General features: G+C 31.9%; 1 protein-coding gene across 46 annotated transcripts in view; it reads right to left on the bottom strand.

The window, feature by feature from the left end:
• LOC105832509 (calcium-activated potassium channel slowpoke) overlaps window positions 1-6,000 on the bottom strand; it is a 97,622-nt gene that overhangs the window by 88,222 nt on the left and 3,400 nt on the right. The window lies entirely within an intron of this gene.

Below are 6,000 nucleotides of genomic sequence, written 5' to 3' on the forward strand. Positions count from 1 at the left end.
GAGAAACCATCTTTTATCAAATCCAAAAAAAAACCGGGTTACCTCAAGGTTTCCCTTTTTGCGCCCTTGACCATTCCAAATTAGGAACAGATATATAAGGAGACAATGGATTCTGTGACTCAATATATATCATGCAAAAAAGTCACGAAACGAAGTTCGGGGACACGCTTCAACAGCTCGGAAAATGGACAGCCGGAAAATCAATTTTTTCCTTCTTTTATCAGGTGGAACACTTTTTCTGATACGCATCGTCACACGAATGAAATCGTGATAGCATCAACGTTTCTATTTGACAATGCAAATTGAACTACCATGCATAATTATGTCACACAAAACTGCGACAATATTTCATAAATGATTTATTGACACTTTTCCGAATAAATAATTTTTTATTTATTAATTACATTTTATTAATCTTGAATGTGCAAAGGTATAGTAATATTCCTCTTGGGTTTTCTTTTAATATCAATAATATCCATTGTCTTGTTTCATAACCATGTTCAAAGAATTCCAAACGTCTCTCTAGATTTCCAATTCCAGGAAATAATGAAGGCGAAACTACATAAAATTCTTCGATATCGATGTTGCGTCCTGAGACTTTGCATTAACTCGCCTGATCACCATCTCATTCTTCCCGAGAAAAAAAATTCCGCGGATATGAGATGCTTTTAGGTTTAAAAGGAATGCGACATTCTTTTCAACGCTTAACGCGAAAAAAAATATTGTAACACAGTGCACTTCAGTAGTGCAAAAAAAAACCTATTTTGTACATAGTTACATGTACGAAATATCCAATTATTCTCAAAATTAACTTTATCTGTAAATATCTATACCTGATTTAAAATCGATTTTTCTTGACAAAAATTTTAATTGCATTGTAATTGGTTTCAACAATATTTTTCTTTATTCTAATATTTGTGCAGATCGTCGCTAATTATTAAATTAAAATTCCATTAAAATAATATGATTATCCTGATATTAATTAAAGATAAAAAAAACTATTAAAGATTCTACTTCTAATTATTCTGGAACATCTAAACGAGCGATTTAAATCGCTTGCAATTTAAAAACTAACAATGTCTAACTATTTTTATAAAGGATTGACGTCGGTTGGACAAAACCGGATAAAATTGAACAAACCGAACAAAACCGGTAAAAATCGGACAAACCAGATAAAATCTACACACAAAAAGAAGTGCGAAGCACTTCTCTGTGAGCAGTGAGGAAAAGATATTCCGTGTGTATGTATATGCGTATTGATCGACGTATCTTCGTCGTGCTGAATTAAACATATCTAAAGGCAAGACGACATCAGTTGTCCTATAACTCGATGAGCTTTAACACGAGAAATAAGACGCGAGACACGAAACTTGAAAACCGATATAGTCGTCCGTGGAAACGGTAACAACAATCAATGCTCGATGCCTCGCCAGCGTTATTTCGCTGGGATAACTTTTATCGCGGATAATGTTATCTTCGTCAACGATAGCCGCGGAGGTAAATGTCAACGACGTTATTGACGGTTAAAGTGCACCGACGTGGCGCGGACGATCGCATTGGAACTCATCTCGTCACGTCGATACTGTGTGCAGCGAGTGCAAGAAAATTTTAGAGCTGAAACAGCGAGTGTGCGCAATTGCCATTCATTTCACGATTCTCTGAAATATGAAATATCAAGCGTTTAACGAATAAAGTTTTTCGAATATTAGTCTCCTGCTCTACAGATGTTTTCATTGTCTTTTTTATGTCATATACATTATCCACGGAACGTAGTTGTGATAGTCACGCTCCGACTTCCCTAACAATTTCGCTTCATTTACCCATTTTCGTCGATCAAAGTAAGCATGTTGAATTGATACGCTGAAAGCCGATTTTGCAAGATTGGTTTATTCAAATAGGGTTTGAAGAATCTTATAACTAAACAATTTACGTACGCAATCAACTTTGATTCAACTATTCGAACAATTTAATGGAATTATCTTTAATTATAGCACAATAAATTTTCTCAGTCTGTTATTGTCATCACTCTCAATACTAATAATTTCAACAATTTATTGCAAAATTTATATAACAATTATAATTTAATAATATAATACTTTCTCTAATTATGTGTAAAAAAATACGAAAAACAGTATTTATTTTTAAAAATATTTTTTTAATGTGTATGTGTGTATGCATATTTGTGTGTGTGCGTTTGTCTATGGGTGTGTATATATTAATAATTTAAAAACCACTTTTTCAAAAGCAAATGATAGAAAATATTTAGATAAAATGCTTCTATCACAATCTGCAAAATGACATTAGTTGTTCTACCGTCAAAGTATTGATGTTATCGTGACCTACTATCCTATTTCCTTTGCAGAATACTGCGCATGTATTTTAACAAGCGACAGTATTTTAACGAGCAACATTGCGATAAATATCTTTACTATAACATTCGATAACTTATCTGCATTATTCGCGTAGCAACGTTTATACGCGCGCACATAAATTGAAATGTATGTGCGGCAGATGCAATATAAAATACGTACAATGTACAATATATATTACACCGTTGCGGAAGAATTCTCAATTTTTATGGCTTTCTATTTTACTCGATTTTATCGGATTTATTTGTAATTATGGTAAGATATTCAAAATATGTATATTTTTTTAATATAATACTTTCTAATATTCTATAAGAAATATAAAAGATTAATTCATTAAATCATGTAATACTCTGACAGAAAGATATAAATTATTCTTATGATAGATATATCGCTCTCATCCTGTTATTTCTTGTGACTATCTTGTAATTTCTTGCAATAAAAATATGCAATGTTTCAATTCGATAATTATAACGATATAAATTACTTAGTTTAATAAATAATTCAGACTAAAAAGATTCCATCGCGCATTTTTCATGAAATCGAAATAGCAATCTCATCGCCGCGTGCATCGATCGTCCGAATTTTTGCGGTGCACATTCTCACATTTTTATGATAAAATTAAGCATCAATTAAAATATATCGCAAAAACTGGAAACATACATTCTAACGTGAAAAACAATGAAGGACAAAACTCTGAGGTAGATTGTACATTAACGTAAATCGCGAATACATAATTCATACAGCTGCTTGTCGCGTGGTCATTTGTGAGATTTTTCCTCGAGCACACATTGTGCCACGTTCTAACACAATATAAATTATTATGAATTCCTATCCAGTATATTTTCGTGTATGTAGTATCATTTATGGTATGCGTAAACACCTGGAGAACTTATCGAGGAAAATCCGGTTGAAAAAGTTTCTCGCTTGTGACACGTCAGACGACGCATAGCGCACAGCCAACAGAATAAAAAGTTGGCGATCGAGAGTACAGCTTAAATAATCGAGAAGTTCTTGGCTCCGAAAACGATAGATATACGTTTTGCTATTCCCGCGATAGCCAAAAAACCACAAAGTTGATATGTCAAAGATGGGATCAGAGCTTGACGTTTCACATCGCTCGCAAGCATAATGAGTCCTCGCGCAAGAACTAGAATTCGATATAATCATGCAAAAATCAACGAATATGGAACGTGACATAGATAAATATCGTTAACGAGAACGCTGGTATGAGCAGCTTGCCAAATTCTACTTCTTCTGGTCCTTCTTATCAAGTGCTTTGCGAATAAAGTTGTTTAAAAGAAATTTAATTAATCAACTATCAACATTAATTAATTAGCGTACACACAGTTTCGTTATTAAATTACTTATTTAAAGACTGTTAAATATTCAGAAGGTAGAAGTAACCTTGTATTTTAATTAATAGCCTTGTTCATTCATATTGAAATATTGAATTTTACACTTATGCTTATACTTTATTTTAAACTTAAGAAAATATTTAAAAAATTAGAATACACCAAGATTTGTTACATTAAATTCGAATATGTTAATTTTTACTTTATATTCATTTTGAGAACACAATTTAAAAGTGTAGATCTTCTTTATTACTTTTAACTCACTATTGCACTACTCCTATTTTATCTTATATATGACTATAATATTATATGTCATGTTAAATATCTCTTGAAATAAAATTATTCAATTTATTTGCAAATGCCAATGGAATTCGTAAGAACAAAATTCTATCGCTAACTGAAAAATAGAAAAGAAAAACATTTATACAGTTAGAACAATTCGATTTCTCTGTAGGAGTAGAGTCTAGACTGCGTAATATTTTATGATCATATTACTTTGCATCTCTGTAATTTCTTGCTGCTAGAATAAAATCAAGAACTGCTACTTCTAGTTCCAATGCGACCCGAGGTTACAAAGGTCGAAACAAGTTTAGTTTCAATGGCGCTTACGCGTGTTGGGATCAACTCCCAAAAATCATGCCAAAAGTGGTTTACATCGTCTAGCTGACTTGCCTGGATGTGCATATGCCACTCGAAATTTAGATCGCTCAATTAACATACGAATTATATTTCGATAGTCACGAATTGATCTTAAATGAAGATTACGTCACGTGAAGTAATATCGGTATTCTAATGTCAAAAACTATAGAAAATATAATATATGCTATGTCGCGAAAAATAAAAGCAGTGTTTATGAAAACATTCTTTACTTAATGAAATATTCTTCATTTAATATTCACCATTCAATCTTCCAAAGCAATATGACCTACTTTCCTCATCTGTTCAACACTTTTGCATAAAAATTAAACTATTGACAAACTGTTCTGTAAGAAAAACTTCATTTTTCAACGTTTTCAATGTTCAAACTATTTAAATCCTATTCATAAAACTTTATTATTTTTTAATCTTTTTTCTGCTTTCGTAATTTTCCTCTATTTTGCATCTTGACTTGTAAAATAAAAATTAAAAACTGTTAACAAATAAAAATAAGCGACAATAATTTAATCAACAAAATTTTTGCCACGTTTAAAAAATAAAAATATATATTATTTTCTTTACAATAATTATAAATTCCTCGTCATTAATAAAAGTTGATAAATTTTTTTAGTGACATTATTACGGTAAAATATAAAAATCCACTCGTTAGAATTGTGAATAATGTAAAACGTTTCAGAACAAGTTCGCTGACCAGCACAAGAAACTTATGCACAACAGATATCTGACCACATTAAATTTTATCGCAGTGGAGAATAGTTAGCACATTTAACACGATAATTGTTAATATTAAAAAATTTCTAAAAATTTTACTTAATATTACTATACTTTATATGAATGTTAAAAAGATTAAAAGATATTAATAATAATTAGTTTCTCTTAACATGAAAAGCGCGTACTATTTAAAAGTTGTTTATTACTACTATTAAATTAAAATTTTCAAACGTTTAGAAGTTTAAATATTTCTCTTGCTCAGTGATACAAAAATACTAGATATCATAAGCTACTTCATTACTTGCATCACCTTTCAGAAATATAATAATATATAATTCTTGTAAACAAAGAAAAATATTTGACGATCTAATCTGTTGCATTGCAGCAATAAATACAATCAAAGGATTAAAGTCGATAGAGTCAGGGAGAAGAATCGGATTCCGAATTATTGCAACATGCCCCGTGATTTCGAATTATAGTTTATAATCTAGTCACTAGATTAGCAACGTTTTTAGCCTTATTTATCATAAAGAATATTAAAATCATCTCGCTGGTGTCATCAATAAATCGGTATTATCGATGCTGTCGGTCGAGATTGAAATTTGAGATCAGCAATATAGCAAAGTTCCTATTATTCACAGACGGAATTGTAATTGCAATCTGAACTTTGTCGACTCGATCTCGCATGGTTGACTGCAATCTGTCGTCAGGCTTGGCCTCCACGAGTAGGCTAAGTTTCCGCAAGGGCACGACATCGATAGTTCTGCGTCATCGCGAAATGCGGAACAAGTGCACGATCCGATTCCTTTTTTCCACAGCGAGCGGGAGAGCCACAAGAGAGCCTCGCGTCGCTTCTCTTCGTCGTAGCCCCCGAAACTACTCCTACGTAACAACGCGACCGTAAATCGCGA

This window comes from Monomorium pharaonis, chromosome 6 (assembly GCF_013373865.1).
Source record: "Monomorium pharaonis isolate MP-MQ-018 chromosome 6, ASM1337386v2, whole genome shotgun sequence".
Classification (NCBI taxonomy): Eukaryota; Metazoa; Arthropoda; class Insecta; order Hymenoptera; family Formicidae; genus Monomorium; species Monomorium pharaonis.